The 24,373-nt window shown below is 48.6% G+C and overlaps 1 protein-coding gene across 1 annotated transcript in view; it reads right to left on the bottom strand.

Moving 5' to 3' along the window:
- Positions 1-15,838: 15,838 nt before the first annotated feature.
- Upf1 (Upf1 RNA helicase) overlaps positions 15,839-24,373 on the bottom strand; it is a 40,741-nt gene continuing 32,206 nt past the window's right edge. The window contains exon 11 of the mRNA XM_077675984.1: positions 15,839-16,075. The gene's annotated coding sequence lies outside the window, so the exon portion shown is untranslated. The remainder of the gene's footprint in view (positions 16,076-24,373) is intronic.

Here is a 24,373-nt window from a genome sequence, read left to right as displayed (position 1 = left end):
CCGTCGTGGACGCTCATCCATTGACTGCGTTATTGATTTGGTGACTTTTGTGCAGCAGCGGAAAAGTGCGAAGCGGATATGTGCCGCGTTGTTCCTCGACGTTAAAGGGGCCTACGATAACGTGGAGCACGATGCGATTCTCAAAGTACTGCAGGCTGTGGGGCTCGGTGGCCGGGTCTACCAGTGGATACGGAACTACCTAACAGAGAGGTCATTCTTTGTTATGACTGCAGATGGGCCGACATCAGCTCACTATACTCACCGTGGTGTTCCCCAAGGAGGCGTCCTGAGCCCTACACTGTTCAACCTTACACTAATTGGCCTGATTTCTCGCCTTCCAAGGAGGGTTCACGTGTCGATATACGCCGACGATATATGTGTTTGGGCAGATGGCGTGACTCGTCGGCATGTGCGCGCCCGACTGCAAAATGCCGCAGACTTGACGACCTCATATCTACACGGACAAGGGTTGGAACTATCCAGCAGCAAATGCGCCGTGCTTCTGTTTACACGAAAGCCTATGTATGCATACCCTTTGTATATTAACGGTGAAAGGGTGTCTTATGTGAGAAATCACACGTTTCTCGGCATAGTTGTCGACAGAGGCCTTTCTTGGAGCGCTCATGTTAACGTTCTAAAGAAGAGGCTCTCTGCAGTGGTGCATGTGCTCAAACTCATCGGCGGCAAGACGTGGGGAACACCACTGAAGTCGATGTTACAGCTCTACAACGTGCTGTTCTTGGGCTATCTGCGATACAGTGCCCCTGTCCTTTCTGGAGCGTGCCGCACAACTACTCGGTAACTTCAGGGTATTCAAGCTCAGGCCCTGCGAACCTGTCTTGGCCTACCACGATGTACGTCCACAGCAGCGACCATTGCCCTGGCTCGAAATCACCCTTTGGCAACCTTTGTGGACGTCGAAATACTCAGGACACATATCAGGCATCTCGCCCGTCTACCTGATCATCACCTCGTGGGAATACCAGCGACCCGTCCCCGGGCGTCGTTCGCAAGGGTGGTAGCTGCCCACAACACCAGCGTTCCATCGAACTACACGCCGGCGATGAGACCGCTCATTCCGCTGTGGTGTGTGATGCAGCCCCGAGTGTGCCTAAATATCCCAGGAGTGACAAAAAAAACGTGAACTTCCAATTCCGGCCCTGCAACAGCTCGCTCTGACGTACATGCACGAGACATACAGTGACCGAACCCATGTATACACTGATGGCTCGGTAACATCGTCGGGTTCTGCCGGAGCTGTTGTTATACGCCGACTGTCACTGTGCAGCAAATTTAAGATAGCCAATCTTACCACATCCACGGCTACAGAACTTACGGCCATCCGTAGCGCTCTTCACACCATCGAGCAAAGTTCGTGCCGCAGATGGGCTATCTTCTGTGATTCGAAGCCTGCACTTCAGTCACTCCAGTCAGCGCTGTGCCGGGGACCTCACGAACAGCTCCTGACAGAAATAAGAATGGTATACGACCGTGCTGTCCAGGCGGGTCATGATGTCACCCTACAGTGGCTTCCTAGCCACTGCGGCATTGTCGGCAACGAAAGTGCGGACGCTGCCGCCCGGCTGGCGCATCAAACAGCGACAACTGTACTCATCCCATTGTCTAGGACGGACGCAGCTAGGGTCCTCCGCATTCTTGTCCGGGAAACAGCTATCTCCCAATGGTCTCCAGAAGATTTCACATGCGCACGCATTGGTGCCTTTGACCCGCACCTGCAACGTCCCCTTCCACTAGGCCTCCCACGGTCTGACGCAACTCTTCTTTGCCGTCTCTGGCTGGGGGTGGCATTCACAATTGCTTACTCGTACTTAATAGGAATGGCAGCAAGGGTGGAGTGCGAAACGTGCGGCACATCGGAGACGATACGCCACGTTTTATGCGAGTGCCCACGCTACTCGGCTGAAAGAAAAAAGCTGTCGTCAGCGCTGAGTAACCTGGACTCTCGGCGGCCATTTTCGGAGGGAAAGATTCTGTGCCACTGGCCTTCTCAGTCATCCGCTCAGAAGGCGACTAAGGAACTATTACGTTTTCTACGGGCGACGAACTTGAATACTAGGCTATAGACTGAGAGCCTCCAGTGTCAATCACTGTCAGTGCCTCAGTGCTGGGCATACGTGTCTGGTCCAACTTTTCCTCTCTTTTTTTTCCTTTATCTTTTTTGCCCATTTCCCCTTTCCCACGTGCAGGATAGCAAACTAGGCTCTAGCCAGGTTAACTTTCCTGCCTTTCTTCTACATTCTTCCTTCCTTCCTTCCTTGATTTTTTTCAATTCCCAAATGAAGTATTTACTTTTGCAGAGCGCTAGAGTTAGTTTACTTGAAATTAAAATGTTTTCAACAGCACATGCCTCTGGTGAAAGTAGAAAACAGCGGCAGGTAGGTATTTTTTTTAGTTGTTTTAGTGCATCATTTAGCTGTGGAAGCTGGCTTATAGTTTTAGATCCCTTTTATAATTCGATTCTCGATGTGCAGCAAGGTGTAAAATACTGGGCTGATATTCACGAAGCTGTTTGCACTTAATATATAGTAAAAATAGTGATTGATCTCCGCCCGCCTGCGGTTTATTCCCTTCAAATATAGAGCGATGTGACAGTCGAGGCGTCGGCTAACCAAAGCTGCTTTTCGATATCGTTCAACTAGCTTTGTAAATCAGCTAGGGCCCGATTTCTTACTTGCAATGCCAAGGATTGCTACAACGGCAATAATTCTAATGCAAAAATAACTGTCGTACGGTCAACTTCATTTCGATTGATAGCAATGCGATGTCGGAATTTCGCCCAACTCCATTATTCTGGGCAAACGTTAGTGGGAGTCCTTCTGTGGAAATAACCATGTCAAACGCGACGCTACCACGCACATTTGAAGGGGGCTCTGAGCGGCAGCCAGTTCTAGCGCGGCCGCTTCAGTTCCGTCACGTACGTCACGTCCGGCCGCCGGTAATGACCGCCTTTTCTATTCAGTTTCGGTTCCAAAAACGCCAATGTCGTGAGCCGTTCGCGTCGCGCGCGTTGATCTTTGAAACGTAGTATTTTTCACTTCGCACTCTTCGTATCTGTACTATTAGATGACATTATTTTTACATTGTCGAAAATTTGAGTGCAGTTGGCCTGTAAGGTAGATAATAACCGTTTCGTGAAACATGGTGTTCGCTAGGCAAAATATGGTCCCGTAAGACACCGTCGCTTACGCCAATCGGCCAGTGTCGTCTGAGACAACTCCAAAGCGCCGCACTGCTGTGCAGTTAAAACAAGCATAGTGCGCGCAGTACCAGCAGCAGTACGCATCGGTACTTCTATGTTTACGTGTACCTTCATAACTTACATTGTTTACCCACCATTATTAGTGCTATAAAAAGAAAGGGCCTTAAATTTAAGCGCAAATAACTCGTTCGGCAAGCTTATAACCCCTGCCTAACTTGCCTTTGCTTTTGCTGGCCTCAGCCAATCGCACAGCTGCCCTTATTACGTCATGGGTTCTAATGCGGGAAATGAGCTAGTGAGTCGCACGGCCATTCCCTTTTCCCCTAAATATATAGCTTATTTGAGCGAAGTGTGCGTTAAAAGTTGTGTCAGTATGATTCTAAAGAGGCAGTCTTTTGAATTAACCAAACTTGTGTTTTGCCTGCATGGCCCCTTTAAAGATTTCACGAACAGTATGATGGCGTGACATCTGCTGCATGCGGATTACCTGGTCCGGGTATGGCGCTGCCTTTGATCATGGCTGGTGTAGAGCTTTTCCACGTGACCAGAAACCAACGTGCGTCATTCAAAGCACCCGAGTTGAATTTCGGCGTCCCTGTGCTTCATTCTACCAGGCCAGTCTGATGTGGACGCATAGTAACCGACGCAGCCACCAGTTTTCAAAATGCGCTGCTTGCGCACGAGAGGAGAATCAATGCGGTTGACGGTGGCAGTTTTTGTCGTTGCAAGTACAGCCTCCGAAATTTTTAATAATATAGCCGGAGCAACGGCCGACCGGCATGTCAGCGCCTTATCACGGTGTTCAGCAGCGAAATAGGCGAGAGTACGCGCACGCGCATAGGGTTATTTGCTGTACGAGTGTCGTCTGCTACGCTGTTTCCCTGAGGGTGGTACACCGCCTATACCACTGCATCTGAATGACTTTGCGCCCCACGCTGCTTAGCTATCTTCGGCGGTAGCGAAACAGCCTTGCAAGGTAAGAAAACCGGGGGGTGTGTTGCCCTGAGAAGAACAGCGGAACAGACGACGCTCCCACAACAGATAGTTCTTTGCGCGTGCGCGTACCCTCACCTATTTTGCCGGTGAACACCATGATAAGGCGCTGACATGCCAATCGGTCGTCGCTCCCGCTATATTATTACAAATTTGGGAGGCTGTACGTTCACGCAATCAAATCATTTTGCCCTCAGAGAGAAGCACAATTAGACAGCTGCTGAAACTCAGTATCATCAAATTCTGCGGTGGGCGCACTGATAAAAGAGGTGGTTCGACGTGCACACCCGCAAATGAGCTGCGGACCTCCACAGTCACTTTCAACGCGGCTCGTAACTTGAAACCTTCAACGAAGGATTAACAAAGATGTGGGGTAGAGTGCAAGCACTGTTGCAGACAACTAATTACCTTAAAGTGTTAACGTCGACGGATAGTCAATACGGAAGGACGACGCCTGGTATTAACACAAGCGCGCGCGAAAAAAAGCTCACAAATAGTAGCAGAAACTGCTTCTTCGTGACGCGTAAACGTGATGAAGGCGTAGAAAACGTGTGTGAATGATGACGGATATTTAAATTACTGCTGCTAGGGATGTTTTTTTGTTTTTTTGCTGCGTGATCGTGAGCAACTTGCTAATCTAACCTAATCTGCGATATTCGTCTCAGGCGTCCTTGACCCCATACCCTCACAATTGCGCCAGTTTACTTACCACGTTCAAAACGCGGAACAGAATCGCTTTAAAATTGTTGTTTTTGCATTAGGTGCATGCACAAAGTTGACGCACGTACAGCACCATGTAAAGTGGTTTTTGAAATTGGCTATTTCTCAAACAGTGTCTGCGTCACGCAATACACAATCTCTGAGCACGGGAAGCCTAGTGAAACCAACTGTAAGCTAGCTTCTAAGTCGGACATATGCATAGAATATAAGTTTTAAGGTTTACTTCGGTAGTTAATGAGCTTGTATCGAGAAATGCAGTCATACTTGTTCTGAACACGTATGTATTGTACACGCATTCTTGAAAGCTCCGATTCGAACTAGCAGCAAACTTAACACTCTAAATTAAAAAAAAAAAAAAATCCCGGGCTATCTCCAGGAACGCGAAACCTAGGGAAGGACAAAGCATGCATTGCATAAGTGTATTCTTGGCGCCTTGGCGTTTTTGTCAACGAAGATGAAACCATTGGGGATAGAGGTATACAGCTTTGCTGTAAAAGTCTTGTCTTTGCTGCACTAAGCTCTCTTCAGGTGTTCAGGTTCAGGTGTTTTGTGTTCAGGTGTTTTGTGTTCAGGTGTCTTGTTAGCACACGTTACGAAGCGCTCCAGCGCGAGGCGTAAACCAGTGCCCCAGTGTTTTTGTTTTTTGTTTTTTTTTAGTACGCGTTCCGTTCGAGCGCAAGGCGGGAACGAGTTTTCCGGTGTTTTAGTACCGTGACTACATGAAATGACAATTACGACGACGACAGCCCCTGCCCCTAAGGGGATTCGCCCTTAAAATAAGATGGACTCCCAGAACGGGTCGTATATTAGCTTATGGCAAATACGATGATGAATTCGGCTCCTTGTATCGACTGCTCAGCTCCACGCTATGCTGTACACATTTCGACTTAGTGCATGTACCGAAGGATTCGAACTGAGAATTTTACATGATTCATACGCTTTATTGCACGCCTTGGCTCTACCAATAAACTAGCGCTTATTTGTAATTATTTGCACTCGTAAATAATAGCCATATCATGCTGGCCTTTTGCATTAAGATGCCAGCTGCGATGAGGGCAGATACAGAATCTTGCTGGGAGGGCGGTAGGCGTCACCCTGTTACGATTTAGGATGATGGTAGTGATTTGTTTTCTAATTTCGCCGAAGTGACCCCTGGCCACCTTCCCGTCCTGCGAGCAGAGGAGTATGCTTCACCACCATAATACCCATTGTGCGGTGGTGCACCCTTTACAGGCAAATCGGTGATGGCGAGGCGTCAGAGGGCAGTTTCGCCACCAGCCACATAGTACTATTAGCAGATAGCAAACAGTGTCTGCAACAGCTCACAGATATCTGCGGGAAGAAGCCACTGAACTGGGGTTAGAGTTTAGCACAGCAAAGTCAGGAGCTGTAGTTTTTAATGACAACGCCCGTAACGAATCGGTATTCGTTCAAAAAACAGCAATACCGTGGGTAACGAAATACAAATATCTGGGCATATGGTTAAATGAAGGTCAGGCGTATCTAAAAACTCATGAGGAGCATTTAAGAATGAAAGGCAGAAGAAACGCTTCTATCATGAAGCACAGAGCACTGTGGGGATATAACAGATATGAAGTAAAGAGAGGAATCTGGAAGGGAGTAATGGTACCAGCACTCACCTTTTCAAACACAGTAGTGTGTGTCAAATCAGAGATTCAATCAGGAATAGAAGTAAATCAGAGGGCCGTAGGTCGATTGGCATTAGGAGCACACAGCAAAACAACAAATGAGGCAGTGCGGGGAGATATGGCATGGGCATCCTTCGAAGTGAGAGAAGCACAGAGCAAAATATGTTTTGAAGAACGACTTAGAAATCTGGATGATCAGAGATGGGCGGCCAAAGTGTTACGGTATCTTTACATGAAAAGCGTGGACACACAATGGAGGAAAAGAACCAGAAGGCTCAGGACAAAGTATATGAAACCTGGAAGTGCAGGGGAAACGACCAAGGCAATAAAAAATGAAGTGAAAGAAACAGAAACAACGACCTGGAAAAAGAGGATGGATGCGAAGAAGTCCTTAGATATCTACAGAATCGGGAAGCAGGAGATCACAAGGGAAAAATTATTCGATAATACCAAAGGGAGTGCATTGCTTTTTGAAGCCCGAGCGGGTTGCTTGCGGACAAAAACGCTTATCCGCGAGCCGGTACAGGAAGAACTATGCGCAGGCTGCGGAAATGAGCCAGAAACCATGCGACATATTGTAACAGAGTGCAAAAGTATCCGTCCAGTGCTCAGTGATGGAGCCATCCAGCTTCCAGAAGCCCTTGGCTTTAAGGTTAGCGGAAAAGTGAACTGGACAGCAGTAGAGGTTAGTAAAAGAAGGTTAGAATGTTGGTGGGAAAAGAGCAGAGAACAATCTGGGAAGACATGCGAACAAAGAAGTCAGACTAGCGCAAAAATTTCGTAAAAGTATTTTCTTTTTATTTTGACATTATTTTTTATTTATTTTGTTTGTATTTTTTGGCGAGGTGATTGTACAGTGGCGTTGCGACTAAGGCCGCTGTGCAACGCCACCCCGTTACAAAGGGGAAGCCACTAAGCATCATCATCACACACTCTTTCAAAATGTGGGTAATAACCGCGGAGTGCTTTTGCTTTAGAGGGACCCTATAACACTGCCGATAAGAGTTCTCACTCTTTCCTTCGTGCCTGAAAGCACTGCGAAAGATGTAGTTATCGCCAGCCCAGAGCGGCACTGCGTGATTTTCTTGTCGCAGCAAATACGCCTTCCAGTTTGTGCTTTGCTCAATTCTGGTTTTATTTAAAGTGGCTAACGAATGCAGTTATTCCTGCAACTGAAATGAAGCCGGTAAATTGCCGCGACCTCGCTCGAAGGACGTCATTTGAGCGGTCAAACAACGTCAAGACCGGGAAAAAGAGAAACATTTCCTGAGCAAATTTTGAACATATCTGATGGGCGCAGAGCAGTAATTTTTGGCTGCGGAACTTTCTGAGCCTTATGCTAAGTACTGAATGCTCTTCTTGACTGCGTTCTGAAAGCATTTTATAATTAAAAATTTTTAAAAGTGCTGTAGAATCCCTCTAAAAGGAGAGGCATGATGGTTGACCTACACTGCAGTGCTTCACGGTGGTACGACAAATACACATGTATACCAGCGAGGTCAGTTCAGAATAACTTAGGGGAGAGAGAGTGGAACATCTATTTTGCGTCGCAGTGCATCACGGCCATTCTCGGCAGAGCTCCGGCGAGAGTTTCAAAGTACAAAAGCTCTACACTATGAGACCTTGAGCAGCCCACTGCCGCAGAACGCGGTGAGCTGTGGCCTCTGTATCTATTAGCAGGCACTGACAGAACCAATCATACAGGCTAACAAAATATTAAGCATATCTGGGCCAATTTCGACAAAGCTTCGTCACTGCCAAATGAACTAGGACGCCAATTTTGGGGCGAGCTCTTATTTGGCTCTCCCTTTGGTGGCGTAGGTAATGCTGCAGCTGCGCGCCCTCGCGACCTCGTCAACGTATCAGTGACATGTTTTGATCGCGACCAAGCCGGTAATAGTATTGATGCCCCAACTTTGCGTCTACACTGGCCGTTACCACTCGTAAAACTTTTAAAAGAACTTTTCCGAGCCCACTGATAATCATTTGAGGGGGAGGGGGTGAGCAGGAGGAAGAGGGAAAAAAAGTTGTGCACCTTGCACTAGTGGTGCAAGGCTGTAGAAACAGCAGAGCTGGCGCGGCCCCTCTACCTTCGTCAGAAACCGGGCTGTTGCACCTCGGATTTCCGAACTTGCCGCTCAAAGTTCTCCATGACTGCATGCAGGCCCGGATCTTTTTGTCCGCAGCCTTTCACATCTCTCCCAAACTAAATCCGTGGCGCGCGTCCCCGGCTTCGCGAACTCGGCGTCTGCGCTCCATGGAGGCCAGTGGCGTCAATAAAAGTTTTTATCTCTCTCTCTGCGCTCCACAATTCAGGCGCAAATGCACGTGAACTGGCCAGTAGAAGAGCACGCGAGAGATCACGCCACGAAGGCTGGGCAGAGTGTTCTCGAAGGTCGAGCTGGCCGACGCCGGGCGCTACTCTTTTTCTTCGTATATTTTCTGGCAACGTTATACGGTTGAACTAAAAGCTTTAACAGCTTGGCTGTTAAAAGGGGTTATTGAAGTCGATATTTCAAAATGGAAATTGAAAAATGAAACTTTAGGGGGCTACCTGTCAAATATATGCGACCTTCGTTGGCCAGTGCGTCTCTTAATGATCGTAACAATGTTTTTGCACCCTGCTCACCAACGTTACAAGGGGGGATCGTAACACCCGGCAGGTCTCGACAGGAGAAGTACAGAGAGGGGGCAGAGGGTCATGTGCTGCCAGGGCACCTGTTCGCCGCTGCCACTCGCGTACTTACGCGCTGGGTATCGCATTCGCCGATACAAATGCATATGAAGTCATCCCTCACTCGGAAAGTGCCTGAAACCAGCGCCTCGTGAGCGCACCACTATCCCCTTCGCAGACAGCTCCGGCAGGGGCAGGGGAATTTTGCGGCGAACGGCTCTGAACACTTTGTTGGAAGGGGCCCACACAAGTATGGGTGTCGGCAGAGGGTGACAAAGAGGGCACTACCCCTCCCCTTAAGCTAAACGACCTTGAACTCCACCCTTCCCCTTCGCCAAATATGATGACACTGAATGAAGGAATAAACATTTATTGAACTTTATGAGTTCCGTTGTGGGAGGCATCCTTAGTCCTTGGCTGCCCGGCGGGCCCTGTCCACCAGTCGTTGCTAGTCTTGGGGGCATGAGCTGGTCAGCTGGTCCTCCCACTGCTCCGGGGTGGGGTTTGGTAGGGTGGTTAATGAACACATTTTTTTTTAAATTTCTATTCTAAGGAAGAAAGTAAAAAAGCCTTTGTGTCTTTGTGTCGGTGTGGTGGCTACGGGTGGGCGCGGGGACGCGGTCTGCCTATTTTTTGCTACGCATCCCGCCCTCGGTATTATTCTGAACATACCGAGATTTCCACTGTTTGCGGATTTGATATGGAAATCCATGTCACTGGAAGCAGCGCGCTTGGGTTGCGTGTCCAATGTGACTTGTGCTCTCGTCCGGCGGAGAAGCTGACCGGCCAGTCAACAAAAACCGGCATACGTGCATGGAGAGTGGGCGGGCCAGGGACGGTAACTCCAAAAATGTACATAAAGAGGTAAACCTGCCTGCCATTGCTGCTTTCGAACTGCCGTGAAGTTCATGGCGCAATCAACTCTCTTTTTCTCCTGCCCCACATCCATAGCTCATCATCCACGTGGGTGTGTATGCGGACGCTGGGAATGGCCCTTGTGTGCTCATCAAATGATGTGACGAATGCATGTGTTTGCATGCCTCCATGTGTCAGAATTTAATCTTTTCACGCACCCCTACCAACTGGCTCATTCACAAAACAATCCTACAATTAATTTCACAAGCTGCGCGCGCAGCACTGTGGCTGCTACCCGGGTTCCTAGGAAAGCCACTTAACGAGCGAGAGCTAACCCGCCACGACATTGCACAAAGGCCGACTGTGCAAAAAAAAAAAAAAAAAAAAGCGTCAGTACACGTTGGAGCTTTGAAAGGACATTTCTGCCTCCGGTGGGTAGGTGGAACTGGCTCGGTTAGCCGCGTAGCTCCGGCCCTCCCGCACGCCGATTATGAGATGAGTGAAGAGAGAATTAACACCTTCATTCCCGAGCTCATCGATGAACTATGAAGCGCGTGTACATGAATGCGACAATATCGCGTGGCCTTTTCCAGCGCATCTGGCTAGTTCGATGCGCTAGCGTTTACATATAGCGCATCAGCGGCCGCTCCCGGGCTGCGAAACACCAGCGCGCTTCCCTCCAAGCAGTTTTCCACGTGCCTCCCGCACGGTGCGTCCACCGCGACGAATTGCTAATGCGACGCGCCAGCCGTCTCAAAGCGCGTTTGCATGTGGAAGAGTAGCACATCGTATTGGTTTTATTAGCACATCGCATTCATGTAGAAATTCGATGTCCACCATTTTAGCATCGAAACTGTTAAACATTCCTAAAAAATAAAGAAACCTCCTAGGGTATTCATTTTTTAACAGCGAAGCTGTTTAGCAAATTGTTAGGGTTTCGTGTCCGCAGTTAAAAATACCATGAAAATGCCGAGCGCACGTGAGCGCGTGCCTCGCAGCAACCCCGGCGCACGTTCGTCAAGCCAAGCATACCCCCCCCCATTAGGGAGACTGGCCAAGATTGGCCAAAAAAGAAAAAAGCTCCAGCGTTCGCCGTAATCGTCGTAACACTTGCTCGGAACGAAAAAGACGTCACAGCGCTTGTCCCTCCAAGCTGATGTCCAATGATGATCACTTCCAAAAAAATAAAGGAACCTCACACTATATGGAGTGAAGATCGTTGCACCAGCGAAAAAGCAAATTGGCTGCAGTCGTGCACTCCAGCCGCCAGGCGAAAAATTAGCGCACTTTTACTCTGTGAAGAAGGATGGCCTGTGAAGCTGGACGATGTACACGAAATGCACGAAACAAATCACGGTTTGTAATTTGCAATCGAGCAATTAGCACTTACCCCAATGAAACTTTGGACTCGAGATTTATTCTAGTGGACAAACATGGAGCTGTCTGGCACCTTACCGTCTGCGTAACACACGACCATTGAGGACGCCAGAAAGTTCGCATTGTCCTCACCGATTTGCAGACAGCCTGCCGAAACTACCAGGTTGGCTGCATTTCTTTATTAGCCCTATTAATCCTCAAAAACTGCTCGATAATCCCTGACATCTGCATCGTCTGGACTCCTGAACACGCCGCCATCCCCGGCAATGAAGTGGCTCACGCCGCGGCTCGCGATTTGATACACCGAGCCATTGCAGACAGTGGCCAATATCTACACCTCAATATCAACCCCACCCACTGAGTGGCTACACAGAGATTCTTTCCTGTTACAGGCAAACTCACTGTCCCACCGCTACACTGGTGCTTCTCCAGAGAGGAAGCTTCAACTTGACAGCGGCTCCAGACGAATACCTACCCATATCCCACCCACCTCCAGGCTCCACGTCATCTTCCCCACCAAATAACCTTCCCTTTGTGCTTACTCTCCCCAGCCTGGCACCCTCTACCATATAATATGGGAGTTCCAACGTACTCCAGACTTGCATGCTAAAAGAGAATTACCGGCTCACGTCGGCGTTCAAAACGGACAAGTTGCCCGGACAACGCCTGAAAAGGGCGCTACCACCATTATGAGCGGTGCCAGTGGTGGCGAGGAGAGCCTAGGCGGCGCCGAGTAAATCAGCTCCACCGGAATGGAAACTGGTGGGGGGGGTTGGGGGGCTAGACACGTACTGCTTTGCAGTAAAAAACCAAGAAAATGCCGAGCGTTCGTGTGTGCACCCCTTGCGGCGACACCCCAGCAGCCCCCGGAGCACATTTGTCAAGCCAGCATACCCACTTCGGCAGATCGGCCAAGATTGAAGATAAAAAAACGCCCGTGTTTGGCGTAATCGTGGCAACACTTGTTCGGAATGAGAAAGACTCCAGCGTTGGCCGTAATCGTGGCAACACTTGCTTGGAACAAGCAAGATGCATCATAGCATATGCCCCTCCAAGGTGATGTCCAATGATGATCACTTACAAAAAATGAAGGAAGCTCACACTTACAGCATTGAGGCAGCAAAGAAGCAAATCGGCTGCAATCGTGCACTGAAACGGTCATGATGGTCGTGAAGGTTGCGTACAGCTTTCCTGGCTAAGGCCGGGTATAAACGGCCAAATTCCTGCTCACTGGCAGCGAGGAGACACGAGGTCGTGAATGTCTGTACACGCTTTTGCGAGTTGCAGCGACCGCAGCCCACCGGTAGCTGGGTGGGGTGTAGCGGCCACCGGCGTTCTTCAGCAAAACTTGAAGGGGTTTGTTTACATTTTTAGTGATGAAGACCAGATAGCCTCAGCAAGCCGCCACACATTTTCCCCACTCCCTAGATCCCTAGGGTGGGGATCACGATCTAAAACTACACGACACCAATGGTAATGTGCAAGTTCCTCATTTGCACCAGCCTCAGCAAGGGACCTGCCCTTCGTTTGGCTCTATCAAGCTCAACAAAAGCACCCTTGCCACTCTCCGGAGACATGGAGTAGTGGGAAGGATGCGCGACACAGCGCAGCAGTATCCTGTCCGTGATGAGTTCCTTCCGTGCCAGTGTTGCGGAGTTAGCACTAAGGAATAAGAATGACTCCGGATTCGTTCCACTTTTTCGTGACCCCAGAATGGAATGGGAATGGAATTGTGGACCTTTTGCCCGAAATAGAATTAGATGTAATGGGCTGCGTTAGCCGAGCCACTCTTAAGCTGCAGCCTACAACAAAGCCGGCCCTTGAAGCAGCATCCCTGCAACCAAGAGGTCTATCACCGCCTTTACTTTTTTGGCTGCTTCTGTGAACTTGTGGATGAAAGTGGCGACTCCCAGTGAAGCCGCCGAAAAAGAATGATGATGATGATGATTGGGTTTTTATGGCGCAAGGCCGGCTAAGGGCAAAGAACGGCAAGGGAAAGTTGCTTTATGAGAACGAAGTGATAGCAAATATAAAACGTGTAGCTAACAATATACATGAGATAACATAGAAGACATTGTAGATGACTGGTATAAAGGGCAAGGGTGTCAATATGCATGGCAAGTAATGAGGTGCAAAAACAGGACATTGCTAAGAAACTTAAAAGTACATTTGTGGGCAATTATGGCACCATCTCCCAAGAAGCACACTGGGTGCAGCGGAATGTGTTGCGAGTACAGCTGTGCCCGCCACTGAAAAAGAAACTCTTCACAGGTAAAGTGTTTCTGGCACTTAAGGTGCGTCAAATGACAGCGCTGCGTGATTACTGTCGTATTCCACACAATTGCCCAAACCCAGAACAGCAAGCGCGGCCACTTTTCCCCGCCATGGAGATTCCAACCTTGGCTGCCGAGGATCTCATCTTACTGGGAAGCATAAATGAGCAATCTTTTTATTGCCATTTGACAGCCTCAGATAAAAAAAAAAATTGTCGAAATAAAATACATTTCAACAAATTGGGAGCAATTATGACAAAATCACACTGTCAAATTCCACTGCAGTCACATTATTTACAACGTTGACACAACTGTGCCGTGATGGTGCTGCCACTTCATGCTCCAACATTAGTTTTTCCTTTTAATTTAATGCTTCCAAGTTTTACTTTGCACACAGAACGTGTTCTATCGGGCGTGTGACACAAACTATTGGCCAGGCTTTATAGGAAAGGTGGCATGCGTGGGAGCCTTTTTGGGGGTGAGCATTACACAACTCAGATGGTATAAAAATGTGCTGTACCCATATCTGCGCCACACCAGAAACATGGCTGCGAAATTCCAATTATGTAGCTGCGAACGCAGGTATGCATTTGTTCTGAAAGTGGGTTTGCGTTGGCTGGGCATCTGTATTGGCTGCGAATGCAAGATGCAGCTGAAGAAAAAAGGGTGACGACGTAGTATAAAACTTTATTGGGCAAGGGTGGCCAGTTGAAATGTCGAAATGGAACCAGCAGAACGCTTGCGAAGAAGGGGTGGACCCCGCAGCTTGATGTACAGAGTTTGGTGTTGCTTGGCATGTCAAGCTGGACGATAAGGTTACCTGAAGTTAAGCCTGGACATGCGTCTAGCAAGAGCGATTGGTGAAGGCTCTTTGTCATAACAATGAATAGAAGGACAAAAAAGGAAGAAAAATTGATCATCTCGCAGTAACAAGTGTTAATCGACCAGATTTAGGGGATATCCCCAAGGTGGAGCAAGTTCCTGAGAAGGAATAAGTTGATATCCACCTCAAATGCAGCCGTACGGCTAAAAGAGAAAGCTATACAGCTTCCCCAAAAACTTTTCAATGTTGAAAAATCCCTCCTGGTCTAGGTTTTGAACCCGGCACATGTTGAGAAGCTGGACAACAGACGCAGTAACAGCCGTGTGAAGAAGCAGCCTTTTGTCTGGTCGGAACATGGCCGCCGTTGCAAAGAGTAAGTAAATAAAACACACACACGGGATTAGGTGGGATTTGAAACTGGGTGTTCACGGTAGCAGCAATATCATGCTTTACCGACTGCGCTACCCCAGCATGTTGCGAGCACTGGAACAAAAGCTGTAGCTGTTTCTTTCATTGAGATCTATGAGAAGATAATTTGACCGCAGCCCCAAATTCACAAAACTCCCTTTCCTGTCTACCTGTGTTCTCCATTCCCCACACCCGCCGCACCAGCAGGCGTTCCGGTGTCCACCCTTAGGCGAGACAAACTACGCCTGCTGGTGGTCTTTCTTTCAATTTTAAAAATTTCGTTCATTCATTCAATTGAAAATGTAGAAGTTGAATGGTGCGTGCCGCGAGATCCCTGAACGTGGTGGCACGTTAATAGAATAGGTGCGCACCAGTTGCACGGAACCCCGATTCTCAAAAGCCCGACTCTGCTTGTTGACGCACTTCGTGAAATACCAAGAAACGAAAGCAAAGAAAGATGCAAACACGGCATAGCAGAAAAGAAGCTGGTAGAAATAATTCATGCCAAAAGACACAGAAATGAAAGCACATAAGATGAGTGCTCCGAGGAATATTTTTTGGCCTTCTGTTGCTCTGTGTCCAGGAAGTGATGGCACAAACTTTTGCTGAGATGTCCCGTCTACTGATCATACAATGTAGACACCACATTACTTGCGATATCGTTCAACACCAACAGCTGACACTCAATTTTCCAGCCTAGATGTGTGGGCACCATCCAATTTTCCAGCCCCCCAGCTGAGGAACTGCTTTCACAGGTGACCGACCACACAGTGACCCCGCCTGCGGCAGCAGTCAGCCGAGCGAGAAGAGGGAGAGAGAAGAGAGAGAGAGAGGGAGACACTGGTGTGATGCCCGCGCCGTTGCACGCACAGTGCCTGTTTTATTCCTTGTGCAGCCTGCACAGCTGTGGTGCTGCCTCCGGCGGTGTTGGAGAGGAGGAGGAGGAGGGGGGCGTGGTGGCCCGGCCTCCCTTCGGTCCCGGCCTCAAGGTGGTGCGCCGGCGCGCCTGGGGCAGTGCCCCGCCGACGCTACCGCGCTTGTCCCGGTCAGGGGTCCCCACGGGCCTCGTGTGCCTCAGTCCGCCTAGTCAGAGGAGGGGCAGGGGGGAAGGAGCAAGGTCAGAGAGGCTCCTCTCCTCTGCAGCTGCATTCTCTTTGGTTTTCACTTTCTCTTTGTAGCTGCCACGGTCTACTGTAAGCCGTGGTTCCGTTCCTAACACTGTCTCATTGTCTACAATATGTCACAGCTGGGCTACGAAGACCGGAAACTGATGGCAAAAGCTGTATAACATAATGTTGGGAACAGTTTTCTACATCACAACGTGACTATACAAGAATTGAAACAGAAAACAAAAGGTTTGCAACATGGGTAAAATCATGGCCAAGAATATTTCGAATCGTTTTACACACAAGCCGGCCATGCTGTCTAAGTCGTAGATACGGTGACAATGACACGACCTTTAGTTTATTAGCAAACGGGTGAAAGCAGCCACAGCTAAAACGTCACAGCTCTTGGCAAAACAAGGTCCCACATGTGTGGGATCAGCAAAAACAGCAAACATCTTCCACATAACCAAAGCCCACATCAATTGACACACTGCAGACCTACAATTAAATATGCCCGACCAGGCTAACAGTCAGACTCTGGCTATTGCTCTCAAGGCTTCAAAGACACCTGCCCGGGTCAAGAGTTTAGGGGAAACCTCCATGGTGGAGCAAGTTTCTGCAAATGTTAAATTTTACCTTCACCTGAAATTCAGCTGTACGACTACAAAGGAAAGTGATATTGCTTCTCCCCTCGGACACTTCGCAGTTGAAGAAAAATGAAATGAAATCAAGGGTTGGACGGAAGCCAGTCCGGTCGGGAAAGCGCATGAAAACGATTAAAAACAGACATCGACCATGAATGTTTACAAAAACCAAAAGAAAGATGGTTCGTCTTTTGGATTTCTTTTTTAGTTTTTATAAGCATTCATGGTCGGTGACAATTTTTAATTTTCCTCTTCCTGGATTCAAACCTGAGTACACTTTACCTATGGCAATCGCTCTGCCCACTGAGCTAACCAGGAGGCTAGCCAATTGTAGCATGAGAGTGATTTGATCAACTGGAAGTGACGGGCAAGTATCAATTGACCAGTGCATGGGAAACCCCCAGGTGGAGTTTCTGCAAAGGAAAAAATCTGACATTCACCTACAAACAGCTAGACTCCCGTTTAGATCACTCAGTAGGGTGACTGTCCTAGATGGATGGTGATCACAGTTTCAAATCCAGGCCAGGACGAATTTTTTTGTTGAATTCTAATGACAGATATGGAGTGGTCGCCGACCTACGCCACAGAGCACAAGAGCAGGCGCTCCTAAATTGCCTTTGGGAGGTAAAGCTCTGCAAGCATTGCGGCACGAGACAAAAAGACGTCACAGAATCAGTCACTAAAGGCAGAGAAAACGCACCCGAATTGAAAATACTGCCACAGCAAACGCGTGCCTGCAAAAAAAAAAAAAAAAAAGGCTACTCAACTGCGCCGGCCAATCAGACTCTGAACGAAGCTCTCGCCACGAGCACGCGTGCTCCTTCCAATTAGCCGCTCGTCGGTGGTAACATTCTGTCTCCTCATGCGACACCATTTTGAGATAGCGCAAAATATGCACAAAGAAATCAGCTGCAAAGCAAGCCCAACATGGCCGCCACTGGCAGTCTGCTTCAACTGCCTGAAGTTCAGGTTTTTTGTTTTAGGCCGGTTTTCGGCGTTTTGCAGGTCCCGCTGCATTTTCAAAGTCGATTTTGAGATTCTTTTCAATCAAATACGGCAGTGAAACTTTTAGAGTAGGTGCTTGAAGCTATGAAAACTTCAAAAATGTCTTCTTCCCAAAATTAATTTTTTCACAATTTTTGACCATTCTAAGTCCCCCCTAAATAAAACATTATTTCTTATAGCACAACGATGTCATTTTAAAGCTATGGCCACTGTCTTAAGGCACATTCCCACTGGCAATTCGCCACGTCGTGCGACATTGCAAAGCGATAAGCTGGCAAGCGCTTTTCGTCGCTTTGCAGCGGCGGAGCAGAACGCTCTTAGACTGAAATCCCTCGTTGCGCGACGACATCGCAAAACCGGATAGCCATGCCGAGTCGGCTGACATAGCTTGAAATGGAACGCTTGTTGACATCCGACATTCTAAACGGCGGTGAGCCACTGCCTGGCCCCCCGAGGGAGGCTTGTTGGGCCGACAAGCAATGCCCCGTGCACTTCGGTTCTTTGGTCAGTGGCTTCAACGTACACATGTACGAACCAACGAAAAGTGTGGATTCATCAGGGTAGAGAAACGTGTTTCAATTGCAAAAGAAAGTAATCTTCGTATACAGTCGAACCCCGCAATAACAAAACTGGCGGGGAAAGCCCAAAAATTCGCTGTTGCGGGAATTTCGTTGCCGCGAGAATGAAACATAAGTGACAGAAAAATCTGCCACAAACCCAAAATTTATTACCGGAAGTCGGTTATATTAGTTTGTGAGCCTAACCTTGCCACAACTTCACAGCTCGGCTCTTCCACTACGAGAAGTGGTTATTCACTAGTCGTCGTGCACGCCTAAGAACGACGGTACCGTGCCAAACGCATCCAAAACATCCCGCGGGTTTGCCTTCTCTGCACATTTCTCTCCGTGAACCTTGGCACCAAGTACGTCAGACAGGGTTCGTACAGGTTTCAAAAGCAAAAATTCAAGGGTTTTCAAGGACTTTCAAGGACCAGCAAACACATTTTCAAGGTCCCCATCTAATGTTTTATCTGGGATTATTTATAACCTTTCCAACTAAATGCAAAAGTTTTTTTTATTGCACAATACCTAAGCACATTAGTGCACATTTAGGTAGGTGCTAACGGGTTCGTAAATGCTCGCCCAGCTTTATTTTTTTTTTTATTTCATGGCTGGTATTACAGGTTTTTCTTTTTTCTTTGTGTTTTTCTGAGGCTGTTTGATTTCAAAACTTCGTTAATGTTGCCTGCATCTCCTGCTTTGTCAGCAAGAGCATCAGCTGGAATTAAGTCGACCAGGTGTTGCTTCAAGGCAGGATGAACTATGTGCACGTCCACCATTTGCATGCAAAAAGCAAATGTAGATGGAGCGTATGAGGCACAGACTAGATGGAAGATGCAAGATGCAAGCTGGCTTTCACTGGATTGTATCGTGATATGGATTGGATTGACAAGTGCCTGCTCCCAATGTTGCCTTGTAATAATGAAAATCCACCAAACTTGTAATTTCACGCAATACACTGAAACTTGATTGTTACAATGTTTCGTTACATTTGTTAACACCTAAAATCCATGACAACCACTTGAAATTCTTGTGAAAGGGCAGGGCCATTGATTCTCTCCAGAAAAATCAAGGGTTTTCAAGGACCATTTAAAAATTCCAGGACTTTCCAGGCCTTGAAATTGACACTTCTAAATTCAAGGGTTTTCAAGGTTTTCAAGGACCTGTGCGAACCCTGGTCAGAGCATGCAAGCGAAGTCCAGCTTCTTCAGTGATTGGCAGACTGCCATACAGCGGCACCTCGTTCCAATGCTGTTCAAAGCTAAGTGAGCACCGCTTTGTTGATGTCCAGAAAAGCCACAGCCGTCACCATTTTGTTTGCGTACGTGCGCCAATAAAGAGTGGCATGCTCGCTTTTCAAAATGGTAGGGCAAGATGCAGGCGGTTCCAAACTTGTCAGTGCTATCCTCCCTTCCTCCACTTGGGCTACTAACTGGGGCGATGATGGGTGTTTTATCTTGTAGCGATAAAAACTTTCACTTTTGGGCTGGCAGAGACATCTTACTTATCTTATCAGAGGTATCTTATGCATCTTATCCGATCGGCGCACACACAACAAACCCACGCACTCTGTTCAGCGGTAGTGGGCTAACGTTGCTAGCGTAGCACAAGCCAAAGCCGCGTCGCGAGTCCCCATGCGTCACCTCCTGGTGGTGTCGCTAAGGTGTACTAGAATGTAGAGGTGTGTCGTCCGGGGAAACAACCAATGGAACGCGAGGGTCCCTTTTGCGATGAAAAATTGTAGGTGGCGCTGGCTGTAACAGGAGTTCCCAGGCGACGGCCCGCCGGCGCCGTGCCGCTTGGTGTGCCTGCTTGCTCCGCGGATTGGTAGCAGACGACACAAGGACTCCTCTTCACTTTCATTGTTCCGAAGAGTGCTCTTTCCCTTTATTTGACATGTTTTATGAAACGTGATGCAATAAAATGAAGAAATAAGACTCTTTAGTGTTATAAATCAATAAAAATGGTCACAGGCGATGTAACAGACGATACTTGTCAAGCTGACCTGTCACCTCTGCTTATTGTCGTCTGCGGCTGTGTATCTGCGTCGTCGTTCTGATGCAAGAAACTTATAGCCGTTTCGCGCATCGTTTTATCGTCGGACATTCAACATAGTGTGTGAAAAAAGTCTCAGGAATGTGATTTGTGCATGGAGAGGCATCGGTATAAGAGGGACAGCTCTTGCTTTGTGCCGCTGTGCAACAGCGGACTGCGATCATGCAAAGACGCTTTTTCGGGTGCCTGTGGAGCCCGATCGCCGTGAATTGTGGTCCAGGAATATGCGATTTTTCGAGTCTCGGCTGGCACCTTGCAGGTGTCGTGATTATACCCCCCCCCCCCCCCAAGACTAGCAACCAACCGTGCAATGCGCTACAGCTACCGCACATGTGAATCCGGCTGCCGCCGTCGTGATATCCGTGCCATACTCTTGAAACGCGACAACAAAAATAAGGCGTGCGGAAATTGCCGTACTCGCTCTCCGGTGCACGCCCCAGCCCAAACTCTCACTCCCTCCCTCGCGGTTCTATGTTTCATCCTGCCACCGCTTCCTTCCTTTGCGTATTATTTTCTCTCCCCGTTCCACTTTTAAGTTCTCCTCCTGCGTCCTCATCTCTTGCCTACTTTTCTTACAGCACAACCCGATCTAATCAAGCACTCCGTCAGCACTAGAGCCACTAAATAAGCTACGCTTTATTTAGTGATGCTAGCCGGCACCCAGCCGATGCGTACGCTATCGGCGCGCGTTGGCGATCGAGTACGGCAATTTCACGACGCCTCATTTCGTTGCCGGGCTCGCGTACTCACAACGCCCGTCGTCGGGCCGCGAGACGGTTATCCCTACATTGAAACTCAGTCAAAGCAATCTTCCAGGCAAGTCACACAAGATAAGTGCATAGTTCGTGAAATGCAAAGAAAATGGTTCAGAACGCACGGCACTGCATTTTAACTGCACCCACCAGAACGCTCGATCAGAGCTCGAACAGTGAGCAGTGAGCTACACACGGGAAAGCAGCGACCGCTGCGGCCGCCGCTGCCGCCAGGGGTGCTGCTTACAACAGGAGTTCTTCAGCAGGAATTTTCATCGCAAAAGGGACCCCCCTCCTCGGCCCCGAACAACACACCTTTCCCTTCTAGTACACTGTAGTGTCGCTGTGAGGCTGCCTCCGTGGCAGCACTGCATGGTCTATTTTGTAAACTAATATGGTGGCGGCCATGCAAGTGCGTTGTGGCAAACGTTCACGTTTTGGACACTGCTAGCCTCCAATGGGTAGATAAAATGCTGACTGGACCTGCAGCGAATTTTGTTAATGCGGGATCACTTCCAAAAAAACATTTTGTTGCCACAAGATATGAAATACATGGGTGTCTATGGACGTTCGCCGGGGATCCGAAAATGTTTCGTTGCAGTGGGAATTTCGTATTCGTGGAATTTTGTTATCGCGGGGTTTGACTGTATAGCTGGATGGATAGCGGGAGACTTGCAGCCTTTTCGTACCTCTATCGGTGAGTAGTAAACACTGTCGGGTTCGAATGTGCCAAAACATCTGCGTCTGTGAAAAGAAGCCACCTTTGCGGGCTGGGATACAAGCATTGTAGTGTGAAAGCAAACGTGTGTATTTCTTCCGGCAATAATTCGTTAGTTTCTACACTTCCTGCAACCTGCAATGCTTTCGGCATTATTCCAGGTTAGTAGCATGTGTTCTACAGTGATTTCTACCTGTTTTTGTTGTGCTCGTGTTACATTTTCTTTGACTCCGAATGGTTGAAGCACCAATGAAGTTGTACAAGTCAGGTAACAGCTTCACAAAACGTGGTCGCATCATCACTCGTTTCAAGCGTGAGCACCACCTCATCACACGAGCCGCGCTGCACTTCATGCCCAAGTCGCCAGTGGAAATGTGCTTTTAGACATACAGTTAAAGGAGCCATGAAGAGAAAACACAAGTTTGGTTCATTCAAAAGATTGTCTCGTTAGAATCATACTGACACCCCTTTTAATGTAAACTTCGCTCAAATAAGCTACATAATTAGGAAAAACGGGAATGGTCATGCGACCCACCAGCTCATTTCCCGCAACAGAACCTGTGATGTCACATGGGCTAAGCTCTGCGATTGGCGGAGGCTGGCAGAAGCAGACGCAAATTAGGTAGAGCTTACAAACTAGACGAACGAGCGATTTGCGCTTAAATTTAGGGCACATTCTTTACAAAGCAATAGGAATGATGGGACAAACAGTGGAAGTTACGAAAGCACATGTAAACATAGAAGTACTGATGCGTTCTGCTGTTCGTACTGCGCACAGCATGCTTTGGTTTCGCTGCACAGCACTATGGGGCTTGGGATTGTCTCAGACGACACTGGCCGATTGACGCAAGCAACGGTGTCTTACGTGACCCCATTTGTCGAGCGAGCACTGTTTCAGGGAACGAATATTTTCTCCCAGAACAAAAACAAGCCAGGTTTAAATGCGGGCAAAAACAAACCAAACGCTTGCCACGGTATGGTGGCGCCATCTAGGTTACGGAACGTAAAGAAACGCGGGAACAAACAAACACCGCTACAGGGTGGAGACAACCTTTGAACGGTCCCGTGCCGCCGCAATTGGGCCAACGGGCTCAACGCGTTATTCTTTTCGTTTCCCACGAGACCTAGCAACGTGAAACAGACAATGATTCAAACTTCTTCAGTAAACCGCGTTGCGGCGATAATTTTAGCGCGGTTTTGACACAATGACTTGCTTCGGCGGCGAGCGAGCAACCGAACATGGCGGCGCCAGCGTTACGTGTCTCTACCCTGTACGGCGGGTGCGTGAATGAAGGTACTCTAGGCTGCAGAGCGGTCGGTTCCCGTGATGTCACTTGGGACCTCGAAAACGCACGATTGAGCGGGAAAATCAAAATTTTAACCTAAATTGTTTAATTTCTCAGTGAATAAAGCACCGTTTGTATCCAGACAAGCGCTGGGGGCACTATAAAACACGAAATCTTTCGAATAAAACCAACTTGCATTTTCTCTTCATGGCTCCTTTAAAAACCTCGATGTAACGAAGTCCGTAAAATTCGTAATTTACTTCGTTACATTGAAATTTCGATACACTGAAGTTCGCGGTTATAATGAAGTGTTCATCACGTGAAGCGTTTCCTGCAAACCAAAACATGGCGCATATACACGGCTGGCGCACTGTTTCTGTTTTTGTTGGAGCTTAGTCGTCTATGCGGGCATCAGCGTGAACCGCATGGGGCGTTTTCTCCCCGCAAAAACGTGCCCCGGCGCAAGCCACGGGCGCGCTTACGCAGCCGCGGAGCCCACCCGCGCGATGCAGGTAGCTCCAGCGACCACTTCTAACCGCTCGCTGAAACGCAACTCGAGGGGCAAACGAGAGGGGCATGCGAGAAAAAAAAAGCGGACAAGGCGGGCGAAATTTTCTCTGTAAAACGTCATACGCACTACGAAAGCGCCCATCAAATATATCCTCTGCGGTGGTAAGCCTAATCGTCTCTTGTGGGGCCAGCCCACATCCCCGATGCTTCAAAGCTGCCGCCATGGGGTGCACGCGCCTCCCCATTGGCGAAACTGGTCAGGCTCCTCCCACTGCTGTGCGCAGCGCGAGTCTGGCCAAGGCTTAGGGCGTGCAAAAAACGCGCGCACAAGGCTCAAAGATTCACAAATGCTTGCTGGAACGATGGAACCCATAAGCGTGAGCGAACTCGAACGAAGAGCAAAGCGGAGGCATGCGGCGACGGCAGCCCCGCTAGAGACGATTAGGCTTACAACCGCGAAGGGTATATTTGATGGGCGCTTTCGTAAGTGGCGCGTACGTTTTACAGTGAAAATTTAGCCCGCGTTATCCGCTTTTTTTTCTCGCATGCCCCTCTCGTTTGCCCCTCGAGTTCCGTTTCAGCGAGCGGTTAGAAGCGGTCACTGGAGCTACCCGCATCGCGAAGGTGGTCTCCGCGGCTGCGTAGCATGCCCGTGGCTTGCGGAGCGCGTTTTTGCGGGGAGAAAACGCTCCATGCGGTTCACGCTGATGCCCGAGTACACGATTAAATCCAAGCCACTCCTTAA

Source organism: Haemaphysalis longicornis, unplaced genomic scaffold (genome assembly GCF_048455015.1).
Source record: "Haemaphysalis longicornis isolate Haplotype H1 unplaced genomic scaffold, Haemaphysalis longicornis Haplotype H1 scaffold_7, whole genome shotgun sequence".
NCBI classification, from domain to species: domain Eukaryota; kingdom Metazoa; phylum Arthropoda; class Arachnida; order Ixodida; family Ixodidae; genus Haemaphysalis; species Haemaphysalis longicornis.
Note: the sequence above shows the minus strand (reverse complement) of the source record. Positions and strands in the feature narration are given on the sequence as shown.